Source organism: Poeciliopsis prolifica, unplaced genomic scaffold (assembly GCF_027474105.1).
Source record: "Poeciliopsis prolifica strain line A6 unplaced genomic scaffold, Auburn_PproV2 SCAFFOLD135, whole genome shotgun sequence".
Taxonomy (NCBI): domain Eukaryota; kingdom Metazoa; phylum Chordata; class Actinopteri; order Cyprinodontiformes; family Poeciliidae; genus Poeciliopsis; species Poeciliopsis prolifica.
Genome location: NW_026562510.1, coordinates 546296 through 569615, shown reverse-complemented (window position 1 = coordinate 569615; position 23320 = coordinate 546296). Strand labels below are relative to the sequence as shown.

At 39.8% G+C, this 23320-nt stretch overlaps 1 pseudogene; it reads right to left on the bottom strand.

Annotated features, from left to right (window-relative positions):
- Window positions 1-712: 712 nt before the first annotated feature.
- LOC129355473 (DNA-binding protein SATB2-like) lies at window positions 713-22470 on the bottom strand (annotated as a pseudogene).
- Between the last annotated feature and the right edge of the window lie 850 nt (window positions 22471-23320).

Sequence of the window (23320 nt, the reverse complement as noted above, 5' to 3'; positions counted from 1 at the left end):
GGTTTTTAGGTAATCTATTGTTCCTTAATCTGCTCTGAAGAGACGGCCCACAGATTACAGAGGACCTCACACTCCAACCTCCTGGCTCTGCAGCACCAGTGTGAAGAAGTAAAGCAGCATGTTCAAATTGTTAGCAGGTGTCCTGGCAAGTCAAGGAGACAAGAAGCTGCACACAGTTAGCAGGACTCATAAATTAATCCCTTCCTAATGACTCCCAGATCCGATAATTCAGCACAGATTCATATAGCTGAAGATTTACTCCTGTCGGCATTCACAGAGAGATAAAGCAGGAATTGAATTGATCTCGCTGACTGGTCATAGTACAACCTTTAAACAAATAAAGAAAGAAATGGAACCTGTTGACATTCAGTTTTATGCAAAACATATAGTTTATGGGAGATTAAACATGGCTGAAAAAAAAAAAACTCCAGCCAGTGGCAGTGAACACTTTAGTGTATATTTGGTGTGTGTGGTCAGAGACCGCACATTCTTCAGATTTACTCGTCATTTTACAGTTTGTGAGCCTCAAGTTATAGTTTGTAACAGGATCAACAGCAGAATGAACATTTCTATCCAGAACTATTGTTTTTAAAAACGTTTAAATGATCAGATACTCAAATTATGGGTTTTACATGAAAATTGAATATTCAATTTAAACAATTTGGCTTTTTAATGGTGAAATTTGGTTGAAGAAAGGAAACCAAAACGTGTCTTAGAGTGATGTTGTGAAACTGTTTTATTATCAACAGAGGCTTATGGGACAGTTTCACATACAGATCAGTCAATGAAGAGTCTCTGTACAATAAAGGAACATCTCAGTGAATATCATCGTTGAAAATCTCAGTTTTGCACTGTAAAAATGAACATATTTCAAGTGTTTGTTTTTTTGTTGTTAATTTTGATGGTTATGGTTTGCAACTGATGAAAACCCAATATTAAGTTCTTTGCAAAACATGACCAATAAAAAAAAATAAATTATAATACATAAAGATTCCTTGCCTACCTGCCACAAATAGCCAAACAAACATATTCCATCTTCTTCTGCAGCTTAACCTGAGAGCTGTACCCAAAGCTATTCATGGAAAGTTGAGTGGAAGGAAAAAAAAATTGGGGATAATTTTTAATAACTTAATTCTTTCCTGTTTTAACTACTGGCACTGTCTATAGGCACAGGATGAGTAACTTTTTATGACTGTCTTTGCAGCACCAAAATTCAGAACATCATTTAGCAGTTTTATGCAGAACTCACATTTTGGGTTTTCACTCACTTTCAACCACTCAAAATCAAAAGAAATAAATGTTTAAAATATAAAATCATCCTGGATGTAAAGATTCTAGAATGAGCAACTTTTTCAATTAAATTACTGAAATAAATTAACTGAGGATATTTAATGTTATTGAGATGCACCTGTACAAAGGATATGGGTTAGGGAATAAAAAATAAAATAAATCAGCTGAAGTTTGGGCTTACTGATTCCAAACGTGAAACTGAAACATTGTTAGATTTACTAGTCCAACATAACCTGAGTAAGTGGTAGGAATGATGTGAAATCATGCATACAACATATATGCATCATTTTATATTAATCTATAAATTACTGGGTTAAAAATGGGTGGCGACAGAAACTGAGTTGTTGGAAACGCAAAATAAATGGTAGAAAGGATTTTCTTTGGCTGGTTTAGCAGCAGTTTAGACAACTGTTGGAGCAACGATGGCATTTCATATTTAGATGTTGAACTAAAACATCAAACTTTATGAATCGATGTCTTCCATAAGAAGTTTCTCGTATTTCAATTACATTTATGATGATTTTCAATCAACTTGGGGTAAAGAAAACAGTTGAAAATCCTCTGCAGGCCTCAAAGGTCCTCACACTACCTTCAGGTCATGTTTTAATCAGTCCTTGGATAAATATTTGTCCACAGATATTAACGAGCTCTGATCAGCAGCTCTGGTAAAAGTGATAGTGATGATGATGATGATGGGTGGTTCTTCACAGGCTCTGGGGGTTCGATGGCGTCCGTGGCTGCTGTTATCTCTGCTGCTCAGCAGAGTGGGGGCTGTCCACGCTGCTGTAGGGAGACAGAGAGGAAGTTGGCGGTCCTGAGGTTTTCTCATCGTCTCCCTCTTCCTTCTCCGCCTCGCCGTCGTTCACGTCCCGCTCTGTTCTGAACATGTCCACCGAACGCCTGCCGTCCTCGCTGAGCTCCTCAGGAGACAGGGCCTCCTCCTCTCTGCTCTCGGCGGTGCAGGGCCTCCTTCGCTGGGGCTGGAGCTCTCCCGGTCGTCCTCCCCAGAGACAGGCTCTCGGGTCTGGCTGTGATGTTTCACGTTGTAGCGCTGGTTCTGGAAGAACTTGACGATGGTGTGCTTGGGCAGGTCTAGCTGGGCTGACAGGGTGTGAATTGCCTCCTGGTCCGGGTAGAGTCCCACGTCGCCGATGAAGCTCTGCAGGATCCCCAAGGCCTCCAGGGAGATCTTCGTCCGAGATCTGGACTTCTTGGCTCCGCCTCCCAGGCCAGGACTCAAACCTCGCTGCGGCGCGTCCTCTGGGCCCTGCAACGATGGCATCAGGGTGACGGGCTGAGGCTCTTCATGGACTGGCGATGGAGTGGTTAACGGAGGAAGAGGATGTCTGTGGAAAGGCTGCAAAAGAGAGAAATAAGGACTAGGTGTCAAAGAAACTCACGATTTTTGGATAAGTTTTCGCATTTGGATGAGGAACCAAGATCAATCAAAAACTAAGATAAATTGCAAAACTGGTTTTCAAGATGCTGCTTGCTTATGTTCAGATTCAATTCCACAGACAGAGGTGGACTCGATTTACTGAAGATGTTATCTGGTCCATTGGAGAAAACCTCCAGAATATCAAAATTTGCTGTTGCAACTCTGACTCCTGATGCATCTTTTTCCAGTTGTTCTCATGGAATCTTTTTAAAGATTTATCATCCAATGAAGCTTAATAGGCTCAAACTTTTCCTCCGCTAATAAATGAGCAGCTCGACTTGTCTGCCTCCGCTGAGTTAAAGGAAACAAAAACAAGAGTAAGTGTGATTGACCAGCCTCCATCAGCCTCCGACATGCACACTAAGCTCCCAAATTCACAAACAGGCAGACTACTACAGCCTATTAACAGGGTGGGGTGGCCAGCACACCCAAACACAGGAATCCAACACCATAAATCTGTGGTCCATCAAAATTAAAGGACCTAAATAAAGATAATGGCAATTCCTTTTTTCTCAGCTTCAATAATTACAGGCTGTGTTCTGAATAATATTGAGGTTAGAGCCAGACTGGAGAGCGTTTTGGTTTCGGGGAGAGGGTGGGATGGAGGAGTGTTTAACAGGAAATGTGTGGGCGGTCATTTACCACGTCTATTTTCAATGAGTTATGGGACAAACATGACAGAGAGGAGGGTGGCAGAGAGAAGCAGGTGGTGGGATCAGGCAGAAACGTTTTCTGTACATAACCGGCTGATTTTACAGTGAAGCTATTTTATTGCATTTTTTTAAAGTTTGCACAAACTTTGAATTAGCCGCACTGAATCCCGTTTACCTGCTGATCTGGGATGTGCAGGACGGTGTGCAGTCTGTCGCTGTGCTGCTGCCTGGACTCCTCCTCGTAGACCTGGTCTCTGTCAACCTGCGGTAAGGCCAGGAACCGTCGGATGGTGCACAGGTTCTCCCACAGAGTGCGGTTCTCAGGACTCGGACTCTCCTTCCACCTGAGCAGCTCACATAGCCAACCCTAGAACAAACAGAAAGAGGAGAATTTATTCGTTTAACCTCAAAATATCTATAAAGGTGGGAAAAATGAATAAATCAGAGATGTGCTTGTCGGATGCGACTTATTGGGTAGTCAAAAAAAACATCAACTTGTTGCCAAAAACCAGCTGGGATGATTTTAGAAAATGTGGAAAATGTGAATTTTGCATCAAAGGTTCTCTTCTAAATTGACCCTTCTTGAGATCCGTACACATTGGATGGTCATAATTATGAACACCTTGCTGGCTTTATGCTGACTTTATTAATTTGGACAGATTTTTGTCAATGCAGCCACAGAAATGAAAGCATATTCATGGCAACTTAAAATTACAAAACCAAATGAAATTGTCGCTTGCCGAGTTTTTCTGTAAAGCATCTAAAATGGCAGCTCCTCCGAGTTTATGGGCTTTTTCACACTTTAATAAATCAGGTTTTTGGTCAAGCAGCCAAAAACAAAGTGTAAAAAAAATGCTTGACATTCAGATAATGAACTGATACAGTTTCCTCCAACTAATCAGAATAAATACAAACATTAGAGAAGGAAAAAAGAGCAAAATTAATGATGGATGCATTTTTTTGTTGTCATTAAAATTCATTTTTTAGAAGCATGTTTGTGAGCATTTATTTATGAAGAAGTGTTATGGAGCCAAATATCCCTAAAACAAAAAGACGTGAAATGGAGAAGAGTAATTTTAAAGAGATAAAAACACAGCCAAAGTTTACTGCCAATATGAAAACGTGATTGAAAAACACATGTTTGGGTTTGATCAAATGAGCTGAACAAGCTGGATTTTCTTTCTTCAGGTTAAATAAGGACAAGGACTACAGCCATAAGACGATCTCCTTGGACTTCAGGTGTTTGGATCGTCCAATCAGCTGTAGCTTGGTAAGCAGTGAGCTCCTATTGGCAACAAGTCTGATAAGGGGTAGCTCTGATATTATCAGATTTCCCGAGGAACATCTTATTCCGAGGTTGTGAATCAGAGCAGATGCGTAAACATGATGGACGTGAGTCACCTGAAACGTCGCCATCATCAGATCTGACGCCAGAAACAGAAAGAAGCGGATAAAATCGTTTTCAGCTCATTTTGGCGCACTGGTGCTAAAATATTTAACTCCAAAAGAATGTTATGTTTTATGGAAGACTTCCATCAGACTCACAATGCCTCACATTTAGGAAGATATTCTTCTTTGAATGCTTTAGCTTTGTGTTTTTGAGCATCTGAATGTTCACACCAAACACGTTTTGCTTTTTCTGCCACCAGCTGTTCAACAAGCGGCTTTCATCCTATGAACTAATGCTACTAAACCGATCATCCATCTGTGTCTTGCTTCTTTTATGGCCTCATCCTTCAACTCTCAGGCATTTTTAAAAATTTTTTTGGGATGTTTTGTTCAGATTCTTTCTGCAGCTATGAAAATATGTCTGTTCTGCACAGAGAATCAGCAGAGATTTGTTATTTTCACTCTGAACTCTCCTGATGTTGTCTCCATCTCCAGCGCGAGACGGCGCTTTGATCTTGATCGCCCGCATTGTTTATCGGAGGATGCAGTCATGATGGTATGCCACAGCGGGTAATCAGATACCCCGCACGCCCACACACACACCTCATCAGCTCCTTCAAACATGATCAACTCAGCTAGTGTTTCTATGTGTATGTGTACAGGATGTGTGTAAACATGTTTAAGTTGAATCAGAGAAGCCTCAGATTTTTAAGCTTTGAATATTTTTGGGTTCATGCTTTCTTTTTTCTTTATCTGGAGAGTCTGTGGCAGCAGAAAATCATCCATACAGGTTTAGACTTGAGTTTTTGTAGATAGTCTGGTGTTTGTGCGTGTTTGGATTATCACAGTAACATCAAGGGGTGTGGAGGCGTTTTTTTTTTTTTGTTGAAACTGACCTGACTCTTATTAGCAGCGACCTTAGCGAACAGAGCCTGGGAGACCTTCGCCCGCTTCATCTCCTGCTGGATTTCCTCGTATATCCCTGATGTGATGTTGGCGAGCGAGTCGAGCTTCAGCTGCAGCTCTGGACCGGAGATGGTGCATTTAGTCTAGGAAGGGATAGAAAATGTAAATATGTTTAAAAAAAAAAAAAAAGCGTTTGTACAGTTTTAAATGATTCTCATTTTGTCAAATTTGTATGGCTACTTCAAGTAAAGTGCTTTGCGTTGCTGAAGCTCCAGCTGCTAGGGTTTGGGTTGGGTCTCTACCAGCTTAGCACATCTTGAAAATGAATTATTTGACCAATTTTTCTTTCGCGAAGCTCAGTCAGATTGGATGGAAATCGTCTGTGAATATCAATTTTGATATCTGGTCGTAAAATAATTCAGGTCCGTACTTTGACCAGGCCGCCCTAAATATGTTAATTGAAAAAAAATAAGATAATCTCTAGAAAAGTTACAAGTAGCTCTTCAGCAAAATATAAGAGTTCGTTTTAAGTCAATGTTGATGGGGAAAAAAAAGGTAATATTTGAAATAAGAATAAGAAAAATCCTTCTCAGAGTTTAGTGTGTGTACCTGTGTGTGTCTGATTGTGCTGCTGCTGCTGCTGCTGCTGCTGGAGATGTGGGTGGTGGCGTGGTTGGTGCTGGTGCTCCGCTCTCTCTCCTCCTGGTAGATGCGATCTCGCTCGGCCTCTGGCAGGTTGAGGAAGTTTTGCATCGCCTTGAGGTTGACGAGCAGAGACTGCGAGGCCGAGCGAGGGTCCTCCTCCTTCCGCAGGATCTCCGACAGCAACCCCTGGAGGAGATCCCCCTTCATTTTATGACATTCTTGCCTTTGCAGCAGTGCTAAATCTGGAACAGCAACTCTTACCTGCGTGCGGTTGAAAGCAACGCGGGCAAACACGGCTTGAGAAACGCTGGCTCTTTTCAGCTCGTTCCTGACTTGCTGATAGATGTCAGAGGAGACTTCAGCACCCGAGCAGCTCAGGCCGGGGTCTGCGGCGACGCCAGACACCTTGCAGGTCCGCGAGATGGGCGGGTGGTTGAGGAACTGCTGATTGACTCCCTGAGGGTGCTGGTGGGCGAGCAGGCGGCTGACCGCCAGCTGCTGGTTGATGAGGTGAGCCATGGCGAGCTGCTGGCGAACAAGCTGCGGGGAAAGCTGCGGGGACAGGAGTCCGCCGTGACCCAGCAGGGTGGAGGCCTGCGGACGGAGCGGCGGTCTCGGGTGGTTTGGGCCGGCAGGATGAGGCAGACTGTGAGGCTGAGGTGGGGAGTGAGCGTCACCCAGGGTGCTCTTGATGGGGAGGGCTCCTGGAGCGCCCAATGTGGCCAAATGGCCGGGAGACGGCAGCAGAGGTGGAGGACGGTGGTTGAGGATGCTCAGGTCCAAATCCCTCTCCACTGTAGCAACACACAGTAAAAATCACACTCCCTTCCAAAAAAGGAAAAAGATTGTTCAACTTGTGAACAATCTAAAAGTAGGTACAAATACCTTTTATGTCCGGCTTTTCCAGTGAGGACCACATCTTCTCATTGTATTCACCTGGGTGACATGACATGAGAGCAGGTCTTTAAATAAAATCCACAACAATTGCTCTCAAGCAGATTGCTTGATTTTTGAAGTTGCAGAAGCTGAGAAACGTGCAATGAACCCGATTTAAACCCCTCCCGTCACATTCTACAGATCTTTATTCAAATACACCTTTTAATACATTTTACAAAACATTAAGATACAAATAAACAATTCCTTTTTTCAAACAGATACATTTTATTGCGTGAAATGCAAAAATGTAGTCAATTTGAACTAAAGCTAAACGTTAGGCAAAATTTAGTTTACAGACAAAGGTACTTTTATGTTAAAAGTATTGTTCATACAGTTTTTAATTTTTCTTTTTTTTTCCCCACCAAAGGGCATTTTGAGACTGTATACTCCAGTTAATTAATAGGTAACTATTTTAGTTAATTTCATCGATTCATCGTGATTAAACGCTTCAGGTCTATTTAAAATTAAAATGAAACTACTACGCTGTATGGATGCTGCCTTTATATTTTAAATGGTCATTTTCTGCATTCATTGCCGCATTTTCTATTATTTGGCAACTTAAGAACTTGATACATCTCAGCAGGGCATCAGATTTTCTCTTTCAGTGTGCGACTCTTGGTGTTTGCTGGTTTAGAGAGACTGTGTGTGTGTGTTTGGGGGGGAGGTACTGCTGTTTTCCATTAGGCGTTAAGAGCATTTAGTTTTGTCATGTGTATTAAGGGTGACGTTAATGTGAACCATGTGTGACAGATCCTTCCTGACGAGAGCCGTTGCTGACGGACGTCTCATGCAGCACAGTCAGCACGTAAAGGCCGAGGTAAATATTCATATGCATACAGGGGGCAGACAGGGGAGTGTGAAAACATCAAGAAAATGAAGGCACTTGGGCAGGTGAGTTATTAACTTAAGACATGACAAGCAGTAAGTGTCGGTTTTAGAGTGTCTGAGTGTCTTTCGGAGGTTTCATTAAGTAAAAAAAGCTGTACAAACACTGCTGGTGGCTGAGGTGCAGGGGAGGCAGACTGTCAAAGTTTCTAACGTGACAGCAGGGAGACAACTTTTGAGGGAGCAAATGCGACAAATGAGAGAATAAACATATTTGAAAAGAAAAAAAAATACAAAAGAAACCAGTGCCAAGATAAAGGATTAATCTGGTGTAGAGTGTTTTGTGTTTTTGTGAATTTGGATTTAGAGCATTTTATCATTCAAGTCGAAGTTTGTCTATGTTTGCGAATCGTTTAAGAAACATCATTATTATCAAAGATAGTGAATCTGCTGATTGAGATAGTATATAGGCATGCTGAAAAGGACTTGCTGGAACTCAAACTGAGCCGCAGAATGAGGTGGAAAAATGGATTTTGAATGCTTCTCCATGGAAGATGGGGTGGTCTGAGCATCTCAACACTGATGATGATTTACTGGGATTTTCACATTCAGCTATTTTTCTGCTTTCCTAAGAATGGACTCGAAACTGACAGAGTACTCAGTCTGGGGCAGCGGTGTGGAAAACATCTTGTTGATGTCAGAGCACACCACATGTGGCTGTCAAGAAGTTCAGGAGCTAAAAGGTCAAGAAAACTCTTCAAAATGGTTCAAACCTTTTACTAAAACTTTGGTATAGACCACATAGATCTATACCAAATGTATATAGAGTCATCTTGTTTAAATTCATAGGTTTATTTAAAAAAAAAAAAAAAAAAAAATTGAAGCTCCCCCAATTGGAAAAAAACTGTTTCAATTCTTACAATTAGTTGTGTACCACATGAGGTCATATGCAACATTGAGTAACCATAAACAATTTAGTTTTACTGAAACTGAGGAAATATAAAAGAACCATTTTCTCTTGAGACAGCTTTTAGTAAAGAAAAAAAAGAAACAAGCATCTTACAACTGTAATTGAATCAGGAATTCAAATGGCATTAAGCACTGCAGCTAATTACTAACTGATCTGCTAAATCTTTGCATGCTGTTGACTGTGACAGATACCAAACATTTCCAACATCGTTGTGTAGTGATGAAAAAACGGGGATTTGCCACATAGGGAGCAGAAACCTCAGAGGCTAATGTAGTGCTTTAGGGCTCAAAGGAAACCTGCTTCTGACATTCATCTGCCTTCTGAATGTGATCAAGTTTATTTTATTAACCATTTAAAATCAGAGTATGGGTTTAAAGTTACCTTTGAAGCGTCTGTACCTCTTGTACCAGCGCCCAAACTCGTGGCATTTGGAGGTGGAGACGGTTGCGTAGTAGGAACTGTTCACAATCGCTGAGATCATACTCTGAGGGAAATAAAAACAAAGAGGAAAACACATTAGCTGGAGCTCATTGGTTAAGAAGGCCTGACGACAGTGCTTTGCGTTCAAATAATGTGAACCAGTGTGTCAAATTGCATCCATAAATGTCATGGTCTGAGGTTGAGACAAGTGAAAAAAAAAGTAGATCATAACTGAGGTTTTACAAATAAAAACATCAAGTGTGTGGGATGCATTTCATTCAACCTTGAATAAAAGGCTGTTGACAAAAGTAACTTACGAATACATTTTCAGCAAACTGCAGGAGTTCAAGTAAATAATTCCTTAAAATTGACTTCTTGTTTATTTCAAGTGTACAAGCTTTGAATATTTTACAATCTTGCTCTGTCCATCATCTGAAATGTAAAGATTGCGGCACAAATGTGGAGCTCTGACTAAACCGAGAGACCAGACGAGAAGAGCATAAGTCATGACAACAGTTGTCTGCAAACAAATGTCTTTCATAAAAGGCAGGCGAAAAAGAATAAAATAAAAAGTGCCTTTTCGCTCAAACCATGTACGGCAAACAGATGGAAGAAGATCCTCAGTCTGAAATTTAAGTTTCTGGTCTACGAGCACATCATACTTGACACATAACTTGAGTATGATGTGGGGGTGATTGCTTTCATTAGTAGCTATCAGAGTTGACTTCAAGATGAATGGAGAAGAGCATAGGGCGATCCTGGAGGAAAACCCTGTTAGAGGCTGCAAAACATTCAACACTTCCTGCAGGACAATTAAACATACTGGTTTAGATCAGACTATATTCATCTGTTAGAATGGACCAGTCAAAGTTTTAAGCCAGGGGTGTCCAAAGTGCATCCCAGAGGGCCATTTGTGGCAACACAAAGTATTTGTCTTTTTACGAGTAGGCTTTTTGCCTTGTCTTTAATTTCATAGTAAATAGTACCACATCTATCCAGAGGCTTTTACTTAAAAACGAAAAAGACTTTGATGCACCCAAATCTGCATTTAATTAGCTTAACTTTGTTTGAAAACAATTGCTGTATTTAACAAAGAGCAACCAAAACCCTGTTATTTCTGAGAATAGACTGTTCGTGTTTTTGTTTCCTCAAAAAATAAGAAAAAAGAGGAAAAAAAAAAGTAGAGCCCTTCACAAAAAAAAAATGTGCAAACTGGATATTTTTCTTCGAATAAGGTAAACGTCCAAAACCCTTTGAGTTTGGGTTTTACCTGACGTACACGTCTCTTTCCCACCAAAAAAAAAGCAAATCTGTTTTACAAACAGGTCCCCCAAAACTCATATTTGACAGCACTTCACCTGCGTATTTGTGCTGGGAGTGACTTTATTTTGAGACTGATTTATTAACACTTACTGCCCTCCCTTCCTAATATAACTTGTGGTCACCTCCGCAGAGCAGGGGATGCACAAACTCAACATGGGAAATGCTGAAGATGAAAACTCACATGAGTCAGGCTGTGAATGTACACCACCCACACGCTTCCCCTAATCACTAATTACATCATGACTAAGTCTTGTGTATAAATCACAAGTCAAAATGACACACTGGAGGCTAATGACTGCAGGGTGTGTGTGAGCAGCAGGATAATTGAGGTGTGCGTGCTTGCATCCTTTCCCATGGGACGGTATCGATTTTTGCGCGTGTGACTGACTCAGATTACATACTGCACTAAGTGTGTGGTGAACTGATGATGAAACATGTGTTTAGAGAAATACTTAGCAGCGTCTTGGCTAGCTCTGCTTGCACATTTGTCTGAATCAAAACCTAACTCCACCGCCTCGGAATGCGATATCCGAACTGATTTTTTTGTCGTTTCTTGCGCCTGTCGAGAGGTGTTGTGTGGTCTTGCAGCAGATACCTGGGAGAGGGGACACTCCTTAGCCAAAGTGCTCTGGTTGGTTTCTCTGAGGAGCTCTTTGAGCGCGTTCCTCACTGTGGCGTGAGTCCACTGCTCCGACGGCAGCTCCTCCAGCCGAGAAAAGCTGCAATATAAATATTCATTTGGAGCTGACGCGGAAAAAAATATTTCACATTTACACAGTTCTTAAATTAGTAAAACAGGTTGAAGACTTAAATGGTGAACCACAAAATAGGGCTCAGGATATTTGTGTTGCAGTAATTGGGAGAGATCTCGGTCCTACAGTTAAACTTTTATTCATAAAACCAAGTCAAAACTTGCTGTTGACGTGTTTCAATCATGTAAACTTAGCTGCATTTTCCACCTGATCTTTAAAATAACAGCTTTTTTTTCCTGCTAGCTGAAGTTGAAACTTTTGACCCAGTTTCCCTGCAGGGAGCTGACCTGTGCAAGAGAATCCGCAGCGTAACCATGTGGTAAACATCCAGCAACATGTCCGCCACAGTTGCTTCTGGAGCGTCCGTCAGGTAATGGATGGGCATTGGCTTCCATCGTCCTACTTTAATAATGCCTGCAAGAAAACACAAAAAAAAAAAATCGCCTTTAATCGGAACGTGCTTCCAAACACTCACCTGGCCTCAGACCGACCCTCGACTGGAAGCGCAAATGTAAACAAACCTAATCACATTAGGATCTCCAGAAATCAAACACAGGCTGTGTAGCCCTGGATGGCCTTGTTTGCGTGTGCATGGACACTTCTTTTAATTGCAAGGAGGAAAAAAGAAACAGAAATGCTGTCTATTTGGACTCTAGTTGATTAATCAGAGGAGAAATATGAAATCAGTGCAAAGATCAAGGAGTGAATCAAACCTGGAATGTGAGCAGGTTTCATCTATCTGCACCATATCTGCTTCTCATTACCGGCAATGAGAAGCGCCTGGAAAATAATCCAATCTGTCTTTCTGCAGGCATGGTGCAGCAACAGGTAGAGGAAGGGCAGTGTTGGATTATGCTATGCTCACATCTAAGGGTGTGCAATATGGATTTATCACAATATTTTGTGATATAATTGCAAGACGAAAAAAAGTAACACGAATGATTTGTTAAGACTTTTTTATAGTAATTGTATGACCAAATGCTGCTCTTTAAAAATGAACATTTGTATTTCTCTTCTTTAGGACAAATTACATAAAATGTAATTCATCACCAATCTGCATTTAATCAAATATATATTTTTGATACTTTCTTTAAAAAACAAACAATCCTGACAATACAGGTAGTTTTAGTTTTTAAACATTAACAGGAATTTATTGTGACAATGATGAACAAAGATCTTCAGAAGAAATTTTATCACAATGACTGATAATCGATTTTCAGTGTGGGTGAGAATTTTTTGCATCATTTCAGAAAAACCTTTAAATTCCAAAACTTTCTCAGTAAAAGTCTTTAAACTCAGAGCTTTATTATAAAACACTTTAGCAATTTTCAAAAACCCATCTGAAAAAGATAATAAAAAAACAAAACACATAAAAACAGAGTTAAAATCTTACATGTAATCAAATTAAGTTTGTCAAAATTGTCCTCATTCTTTAACATGACAACTTAATATTTTCTTGGACAAACTTTACTTGATTGCTTGTAGCACATGATTTTTTTAAAAAAGTTGGATCACTTGTTTTGTTTTTCCACTGCAATGACTCAACTTGTTTCAGCTAACTTCACATTTTACCAACTTATCTTATTTTGACCGCTTGGCAGCCAGAAGAAAATGTGCAAAAGGACAATTCGGGATTTTACTGACTCTTATTTAACAGACTGATGTTATTAACCTTTGTGCTGCTAATATTATGCAAAGACTCCTCAGGTAGTTTTGTTTTTTCTCGGAGCTGCTCTTTCAGTGGCTCACTGAGCCTCCAGTGGGAATGTTGGGCAACTTTACATAAAACTTCAGGGCAAATAGTTTCCTCTGTGGTCATTACTCATTAGAAATAAGGATCTTAAGTGAGATTTATTTTGGTTTTATTACCTTTATTTGTCACCTCAGCTTATATAAAAACCAGAAGCGCTTTTAACCCCTCACCCCCAAAAAGAAACTGCTTCTTTTGTGCAACTACAGGAAAATCCCAGTGAGAATCTGTGAGGAGTTTAAAATAATCATCCAGTCAGAACCCTGCAAGATGCAATTCAATCACAGAAGAAAATAGAAGAGACTCTGTATAATTTTGGTTGCAACCACACTGGGGGAAAAAATGCGAGACTCCAGCCAAAAATTATTTATTTGAAAAGAAAAGGCTTATTTTTCAGAACAAAACCTAGCTATTTAGGAGAGGTGAAGGACAGGGGGGGGGAGGGGACGGGTCCCAGGGCGTTGGCCACTTGGTTAGAGTGGCCTGTGTTTACGGGACACCAGGAATGTCAAACTGCTGAATTTTATGCGTGTGTGCCCTGAGCACATGTCTGTAGGCTTTTCCTTATCACAAATTGAACACCATCAGCTTCTAGGTTGGATCTCAGACTGATTGGGGGAGAAAAAAAACAACAAAAAAACAAAAAGAGTAGCGTTTGTCTGATATAAGCTTATTGTCGGGGTTAGCCATTATGATGCTGAGTGGGCAGACCCGACTGAATTGCAGGAGGAGATAAGGAAAGAGAAAGCAGACAGGTTTTATCTATAAAATACCTTCCCTGCATGTTTCATGTCGTCTGATAAAGTCAGCACATCTGGGAAACAGTCGCATTTTAACTCAGCCGCTTCCGTTAATAATTACTCATCAGCAACAACACAGTGGTAGGAAAAACTGTTTTCCTTTCAAGTGGATAAACTGAGCAGACGGCCACTTAATGTCTGGCATGTTGGTGGTAAAACTTCATATGCTGCCAAAGTACAGGCAGCTAAAAATGGTAGGGCCAAACATATAAGGGAGAACAGCTGTAATTTTTAAAATAAAGTATCATGATGGCTGGATACTCCAGCTACATTTAATTTAAGTAAGGGTGACTAAAAACATCAGTAAAGATTTTATTTTTTATTATATGTTACTTTGTAAAACCCAGAAACAACCAGTAATGGAGTTCATTTAAACTTTGGGGTTGCTTTGTTAAAAAAAAACTAAAAAACTCATAACATTTTATTGGAACAGGTGCAAAAAAGGGTCTTAAAAAAAAATTAAGACCATTTGTATCTTCCATCAACTTACCCCGAGCCTGCGCTGCTGAGTTGTGTGAGTAACCGAGGGCAACGAGCGCCGTTTCCACCAGCTGTGTGAAGAGCACGTCTTTACGGACAAGCACGAACTCGGCGTGACGGTCGCCGCGGCTGTCGCAGTCGCCGGCTGCGTCTGCGTGCTCCACCACGCAGTAGATGGGGATCATCAAACCTGCCGTGAAAAGAGGCGAACGCACGTTTCAGAAAATTGGAAATGAACATGTTTTAAAGGAATTGTTGCATTATCTCCCACATTTTAAGTCTTTAATTCAAACGTTCAAAGAGCTGAAGGTGAGATTCCAGGGACACAAATCAACCTGAATTTCTGCTTTGTGGGACAATAAAGACATTTTCTATTTTAGTGCTTGCAGCAGACTTGGAAAACTTAAGATTTCAGCTTTTTTTTTTTTGCCAGACAAAACAACCAACACTGTACATCACCCTGAACACATCATACTGTGAAACATGGTAGTGGCAGCCTCATGCTTTTTATGGACACTTTCTTATTCTGTAATTTAGCCCTGACTATACTTTATGATTTTCACTTTTGTGAATCTAGATCCTTCTGTCATTTTACTGCTGACTCGCCTGAAGTCACTCCTCAAGGGACAATAAAGATAATTTCTATTCTGTGAAATTCCTACGAAGCTGGTCAGACAACATGGGTTGACCTGTAAACAGGACTGGAATGGCCCAGTCAAATCCAGACCTAACTCCAGTGATTTTAGATTTAAACACTGATGCTCTGCATCATCTTGAGCCATGTTTGAACAAAGAAGCTGAAAATGTTTAAATATCTAAAGCAGGGCTATAAATAGTTGCTTTTTCCTAACATAATCCAACAGAATATGTAGAGCAAGAGGTTCTGGGTCACTTATTCTTCGCAATACGTAGAAAACAGATTATTTTAAGTTAATTTGTCACCAGTATTTCTCCAGAAGCATCACTCATGTTGCACTTTCTCTGTATCATCTGCTCCGTGCAGTCCATGTTCTTGGAGGAAGCCAGCTTGGTGGTCTTCTTGTACAACCGGGGAGACGACTGTGTGAATGCATTTCGTTGTAACGTTGCACAACTGCATTTATGCTTCAACCACATATTAAAACCCACATGGGATAAAACTCGCTTCCAGAACCACTATTAAAGCACTTCATCCAGGACTCAGGAGCAGTGCCACAACTCCAGCGGTACAACCGGTTTCAGCGCGTTGGGCCGGACTTGGGTTTTCTTTTCTTTTCTTTTTTTTCTTTGGGCAGGCACTCGGCGCGCCGAAGAGCTGTGCAGCAGTTCACACCCATCCAGTCCACCAGTCTGTCCCACAGGAGCTGTTAATTAGCAAGCCATCAATCCTTCTCCTGACGAGAACGGGACACATCAGCCGGAGCCAAAGCCACAGCAGCACCAGGCACGCCATCGGCCAATAACCAGACCGCTCGGTGGAAGGGCGGAGGGAGGCGGCGGCAGAACGCGTCCATGTGTGAACAGATAGTTTGTGTGATGATGCATGATGATGTTATCTAGATTAGGGCGTCATGTGTGTATTTTGGTCAATTTGCTGCCCTGGTAAATATAAAAAAAGTGCTATTTTTCCCCTGTATATTTGGCTTTTACATCAGTATCATCTCTTGTACATGACGCAGTCAAAAATAAGAGTTCATGAAATTCAGCTCAATAAAGCTGAACTTCATTTTCATTTCCAGCATTTAATTTGACTTTTGTTTCAAACTTTGTCCAAAAACACAGTTTCCTTTCTCTGACAGCCCTAAATATAAAACCTCGCCTGATTTAACCAGTGAAACTTGTTTCTTTTAAAAGGAAACACAATCTCTTCTTTAGAAACTTTTCTAATTTGGACTTTTTGAGGTAGGTGCAGATGCAGCTCTCTGGTCATTTTTTCAGTCCTCATGCAAAACAAACTTTGCTGGACAATAAATTGTTCCAGAAATTATAGCAATAAAATAATATTATTTTGAGATAATTTTTAACAATTATGATAATATTAATGGTCTATTAATACAAGAGTGCCCACTCAAAGATCCAAACAACTTTAGTTTCTAAAGAACATAAAAAAAACAACTAAAAATCAATAATAATGAAGTTTTAGAATTGCAATAAGCAATACTAATGATATTACTAAGCTAATATATTAATGCAAGTATGAAAATGAAAAAAAAAAACTTAATTTCTAAAAAGAACAAAAAAAAAAATCCAGGTGGGACTGGAAAACATTTAAATATTCAAAATAAAAACTGAAACTAAGTAAATTTGATTATGAAACTTCAGTAAGCAAAATTGCACTAAAAAAATACAAAATCTGTTTTGAAGGGGAAAACATGCCAGAGTGGCATTTAGTTCAAACTAACTGGGTGTCAATTATTCATCTGGAATAATTAGTAATAATTTGTTTCATTTATTTGAAAATGTGAGCACTTCTCTTATCAACAGCTGCTGTTTATTGGGCTCCTGTTAATTCATCATGTGATTCTTTGATTTTTTGCTAATGTTCAAGTACAAGAGAATTTCACACCTAAAATATATATATTTAGAGGTTCGCACAGGTCTCTGTGTGGAATCCTTGCTACCCTACCTCCTAACGGTCTCAGCGGTGTGCCGCCGTTCTGCTGGATCTGCGGGTTGGCCGGGCTGCCGTTCACCTCCAGGCGGCTCATCTTGCACTGCGGAGGTCCGCTGCAGGCCGGGCTCTCGGGGTTTGCCCCCCTCTCTTCTGGGCTGGCTCGGTCGGGCAGGTCCGGGCTCTCCGGACCCCCTCCTGCTCCTCCGCACTGCTCCATCCCAAGATAACTTTCGAGAGGAGCTCCCCGCACGGTGTAGGACGCTGGTGGAGAAAGGGGGAGAGCTACAGTCGTAACTCGAGAAAGGACCCGATAATTACAGCCATTGTATGAGGAACAGTCTTAAAACTTAAACACCAGCGAGATTTAATAGCATATGCAGAACCGTCACTTCTGACATGAGGCTGCTCATACGTTTACTCAGACGATATATAATCTTGCTCTGCTTTTTTTTTTTTTTTTTAGTCAATACAACCAACCAATATCTTAGTTATTTACAGAAAAATGAGGCATGGAAGGCCACAGCAGACTAAATACAGAACTGTTTATTATCCTCTGTTTAGACACAGGAGTACACAACAGGCTACCATGAAAGACGCGAAGGCGTTTAAGGCGTGGATGGAACATTGTAACAATGCACTGTAGTTACAAATAAATACAACTGAGCTCAAGGAGTCATTTTAAGTCTCTGTATTTGATCTTCACATTTCTAGGAGGATTTCTTTAGCTTCAGCTGCACACAGTTACGCCAAAGTCCAAGTTTCTAATCCTGCTGATGGAAATCAAACGCATAAAGCTATTTTATTTTTTTTACCCAAAAGCATTTGTGTATGAATTTTTAGTGCAATAATCTTTCTTGAAAGCATCAGTTTATTGAAATCCAAGACCTGAGTTCAGCAAATTCCCCCTATTGTTTCTAAACAACCACTCACCAAAACGCACCTTTGCTTTTCTTTACTTGCTAGAAAACTCAAATTGTGTGACTCATGCATAAGATTTAAACCTTTTTCTGCAAAAGTAGAAAACACAAGATACTTTAAAAAGTTGATTTATTACTTAGGATCATCTGGAATAATTAGTAAGCTGTAAATCTGACTTCAAGACCTGAAAATAACGCTGCTTTCTGCTCTGACCGACTTGATTTCTGTTAAAAGAAACATTAAACAATGATGTTTAAATCAGATTCAGAAGTTATAAATCGCCTTTAGCAAAGATAATAGTTTGAGACCTCCCAAAAAGTATTTACAGATGTGATCAAATGGCGTATGAAACTGTATGAAATGAAATTTTAATGTAGCTTGCTGCAACTCTGTGTGATGTGAATGGAAAATACTTCGGCCCACATTCACTGTTCGTTATTTATTGCAAAGACAAAATACACAATTTTTGTAAAGTTTTAAATACAAAAGAGTATATTTCTTCAACCTGCAGGGTTTTTTAGATGCCAAAGAGGCCAGAATTTTTGCCCCTCCCGCACTTGTTGCTGCACACTACAAGACAGCTGGCTGAAAAGAAAGGGGATACCACCCATTCTGGTCACTTGAAAGAACTAAAACATTTCGGGTTGCAGTCGTCATGCAATAATGGAGAAACTAAAGGAACGCAACCCATCACTCACTGTCATAAAGCAACTTTAAAACTAAAGTAGGCATCCGACTGCTGGCCAGCTAACAAACCAGGAAGCCCAACTAGACAGGCAATAACAGTTTGTTAAACTTGCATTACACTATGAAGAGCAGAAAAGTAAAACTAATTTTGCCCAAAACGCACATTTACCAAAATATGACGACATGTAGTGATGCTTATCGTTTCTTCAGTTTTTGCAGCAGCAAAAGGAAAATGTCAGAGGCATCTGGATGTAAATATTGTAACAGTTTTCGATCATATCTTCTTTTGCTGAACCTGATTCAAGACCGTGACAGTCTTACACCTGAACTGACAGAAGTCAGATTTTCTACATTTCTTTAACAGAGAGAAAAAGAAAAACCAAGAGCCGACAGCGAACTAAACACTTCTTAGTTAATACGAGGCAGGAGTTGTTGAAGAGAGTCAATCCTCAATCATCACATTGAAATAAATTTATTGATTCGCTGCTCCTAAATGCCTAAATACAATCAAATGATCATTTTACAGTTGAGATTTACACTTTAGTTGCAAGTTGTCGTCGAGTGTGTGGCCAATTTTCCTTCCAAAATGTCCTCCATCTTATGTTTCTCCACAACAGATGTTGCATCACCGAGAGGCCGATCTCCTCCCATCAGTGTCCCTCTGGGTGCAGCTGTCCATCCCACGCTGCCTTTTCTAATTCACCCATCAATCCTTTATCTTGATTTAATGACCCCGACCACCAAAAGCCTAAAAAAAACAAAACATCTCAAATTTTCTCCAGTCAACTCACCCCCTCAAATCCCCTCAAATATGCATTTTAGTAAAGCGCAGGAAAGGTTTGATGCAACTCAGACGTACAAAGTGCTCCCTCAGCTTGAGTTTCATCTGCTTCTAATAAACACGTTTTTGGAATATTTGGGGTAATGGATTATAATCGCCCCCTCCCAGCCCTTCAACTTCTCCCCCCCATTTCTCCCCTGCTTCATATTTCCTCCTCTAACGAGAGCAATTATCAAGCCATTAATGAGGGAGACATAAAATGTGGGAACAGAAAAAAAAAAGAAGGATGGTTGTGGTGTTTGAAGAACACACAAGGAAAGCTATTGCATGAGGAATAAATATGCAAGTTGAATTAAAAGGAGTGTCGTAAAAAATTTTAAGAGGTCAGAAAAAAAAAGAGAGAAAGAAAAATAGCCTTCTTCTTTGGAAACGTCTGACACAATGATAGAAGTACTGCTGAATAAGGAGGTATGGAATCCATCACTGACACGCATTAGAATAATAGAGTTTTTTTGCCACTCATCATTTTTTTTTTCTGGGTGAAAATGTTATGGAAATCAAAAAGAAAAAAAAGAGCTGTAAGCTTGAGTCATTTGTGAGAGGGGACCCAAAAAAAACATGCAGAGCAAGGCGAACTACGAGAGCCTACATCAAAAACAAAAGAAACACTAAAGGACCATTTCGCATTTGATTTTCTTAAATGTTTCAACTTAATTACTATCTGTATAAATGTTAACTGAATAAACACTCACAATGAAAGCCTCGATTTAAGTCTCGGGCGGCCTAAAACGCACTTAAAACCCACTTCAAGCAACATATTAGGTGGGTGTACAGCTGAAGAGACCACACACTCCCAGCACAGACTGTGTTCACTTTACTAGCGCACATGGAGGACAAATGTCATGCTCTCAGTAGCCTCTGATTGACAAAGCGCACATAAAAGTTGATTTATTAAGACAGGGGTTTAATGTAAAGGGTGTGTAATAGAGGTTTAAGGGTCTTTCCGGGGTTCTCGGTCTGGTGAAATCTCCCCTGAGTGAGTTCACTTGATTTAAATGGGATTTAATTGGATAGCAGGTTAATTAAACCTGGTAGGAAAGTTTCCAGAGAATTTGAACAAACAAGTTGGCAAGTGTCTCTGTCAAAACAAGCAGTGGCTTTAAGTTGGATTTCATTTCTAGAACTGGAATCAATTGTCAAATGGGCCTAATTGGCCAAGAAATGTATATCGCTCTCCTGTGGATCAATTATAATGACACACAGCAAGCATAGATCTACTTTACATAAAAATAATATCAATATGCTGACTGAATCCACAGGAATTTATAAAACAAAGACTAGGATATAGCCTATAGGGGTAAACAAATGTCAAAGCACTTCAAAATTCAATATTTCTCCCCTAATAAGCTGATTTAACTTATTTGGAATGACCAAATTCTTGTTTATTATAGTCATATTCTTATTTTAAGTGACATATTTCAAATGCCACAGTTCATCCTTTTGTGTTTAAGCAAATAAATAAATAAAAAATAAAAATTTTTGGGTGATTCAACAGTAAGCGTTTCAAAACAAATCTAGAGAAACATCTTACCTTTTAAATGTTTGCCTTTTGACATTTTTATTTTATATAGTTTAAGACTTTAAAGCTTAATAAGTCTCATTGTTACTTAACCTGAATAATGAATCAAAACAAATCTCACTTTTTTCCTCAAGTACCAAATTCCCTTGAAATAATCTGTGTTTTTGGAGAAAAAGTCCCTGTTAACAGCTAATATAAGTCACATTAATAGGTTTTACTGCACCTCCCAAGTCTTCATGTCCTCGTATAAAATTCGGCGTACATAAATACTCATTATCACTCACTGTATGGTCGTCGACAGTCCTTAACATCCAACTGGAAAGGCAGCGCCAAATAAAATCAGAGCTCTCTGTGTGCTACAAAAACACGCAGCTGCGGCTAATAAAATCAAGCTAATAATGGCTCCGTTTGATCCAGGTGTGCCAAGTGGAGCGCTAAAAGTACAACGCCATCCTAATGTGAGAGGGGAAAGACAACAAAACGGCCAATTATTAATGCCCAAGCGAATGCTTAATGGGACATATTAATAATTTGATTAGCTGCAGCTGCGTTTAGCCAATTGTGGGATTGTGGGTAAGTGATTGTTGGCATTGAAAATTGAAACATTCAGGTTTCCAGAAGGTAAACAGGACATGTTTTAGTAAACTTGAGTAAAAACAATTTATCTTGTTGTAAAATATTCTTCTCTTGAGTCAGGTTTTGGACAAAATGTTATTTATTGCCATAATGGCCCAGTTTATGTTATTTTTTTGCTTTGAAACTAGTACTATTAAAATTGCTGCATTTATTTTCAGGATAAACGAAGCAACTAACTTTAATAACTTCCTTACATTTTGAAAATGTGTTGACCAGAAGCAGGCAGTAGATATGGTGTTAATACTCTTATTAACACCATTTAAGTGTTAATAATAATAACTGCTTAAATAAAAACTGATGACAAAAGTACAATGCATTTGATACATTTGTCTATAGTTGGCCAAATTAGCCTATAACAAATGTCAAAACACCTGACAGGTTTAATTCATATGCAATTACATGGAAATAAACAGAATATTGCCAGAAAAGTATATAAGTGGAATAATTCTTATTTTGCAAGTCCCATAAGTGCTTAATTTAAAAAAAACAAAAAAGCAAGCAAATTTCTCAATTGCATGCCTGATGAAAAAGTTTCCACTCACTTTTTAGGAAGTCGCTGTGCACACCGGGCGACAAACTCCATCCATTGGTGAAAACGAGTGAATCCAGCCTGGAAGAAATAGGAATTTCCCAACGTTTTCCCCCTTTTTTCCCTGACAGAACGCAGAGCAGGAGATGCACAGAGGAGGAGTGACAAGGGCAGACTGCTGCTGCCGACCGACTGGGGTAAGGAGATGTAAAATGACACATGTAGAGAAGGGAGGGAGGGAGCAAAAGAAGGGAGGGAGATCCTGAGGCAAAACAACATGTATGAACAACTGCATCTTTTTTCCTTCCAAACAAACAAACAAAAAAAACCCCATTCTTTTAAGTCAAAAACAAGAAAAAAAGCACCAACTAAATATTTTGCTGGATATCTTGTAGGCTAGGATGGAATTTGAAGCGCTTCTTAATTATTTCAAACCATAAATGAGTAATGTGATGACAGATTTAGAAAAGCTTATTAATGTCCCAGATGCTGTGATGGCAGGAGAACAGAAGGAGGAGGGGAAAAAATATGATGGAAGGTGATTAATATGTGAACGTCACACCTTGATACTGTATAATTAGAAGTGGGTGCATCTGACTGAACATCTATAATTTTCAAGAAAATACTGAAGTTTTGACCATTTTTAGAAGTTTCATCTGGGCTTCACATCACTCAGACGGAGTACTTTGTCCTCTCTGCTGGCGAAATGGGAAACTATAAAACATACTTTAATTTCCTTGACCCCACTCTTTTGAATTCAGGCTGGAACGCTCACATTCCTGTTTCCTTAATACAATATTTTCCACAATCCTTTGTGCAGCCAGTGTAATAGTTCTGAAAATGGCTTTATTTCGGAAAGAGACACAGGTTGGCACAGGAGTGCTGAGTCAGGAGGATTTTGTTTAGGAAAGGGACAACATTCAGAGACAGTAATGGTCCTGTCACTTGCACTGCCTGTAATAGAAAGAAAAGTAAACAGTAAAGCGCATGGCCAGCAGTACTTTCTATGTCAAAAAAATA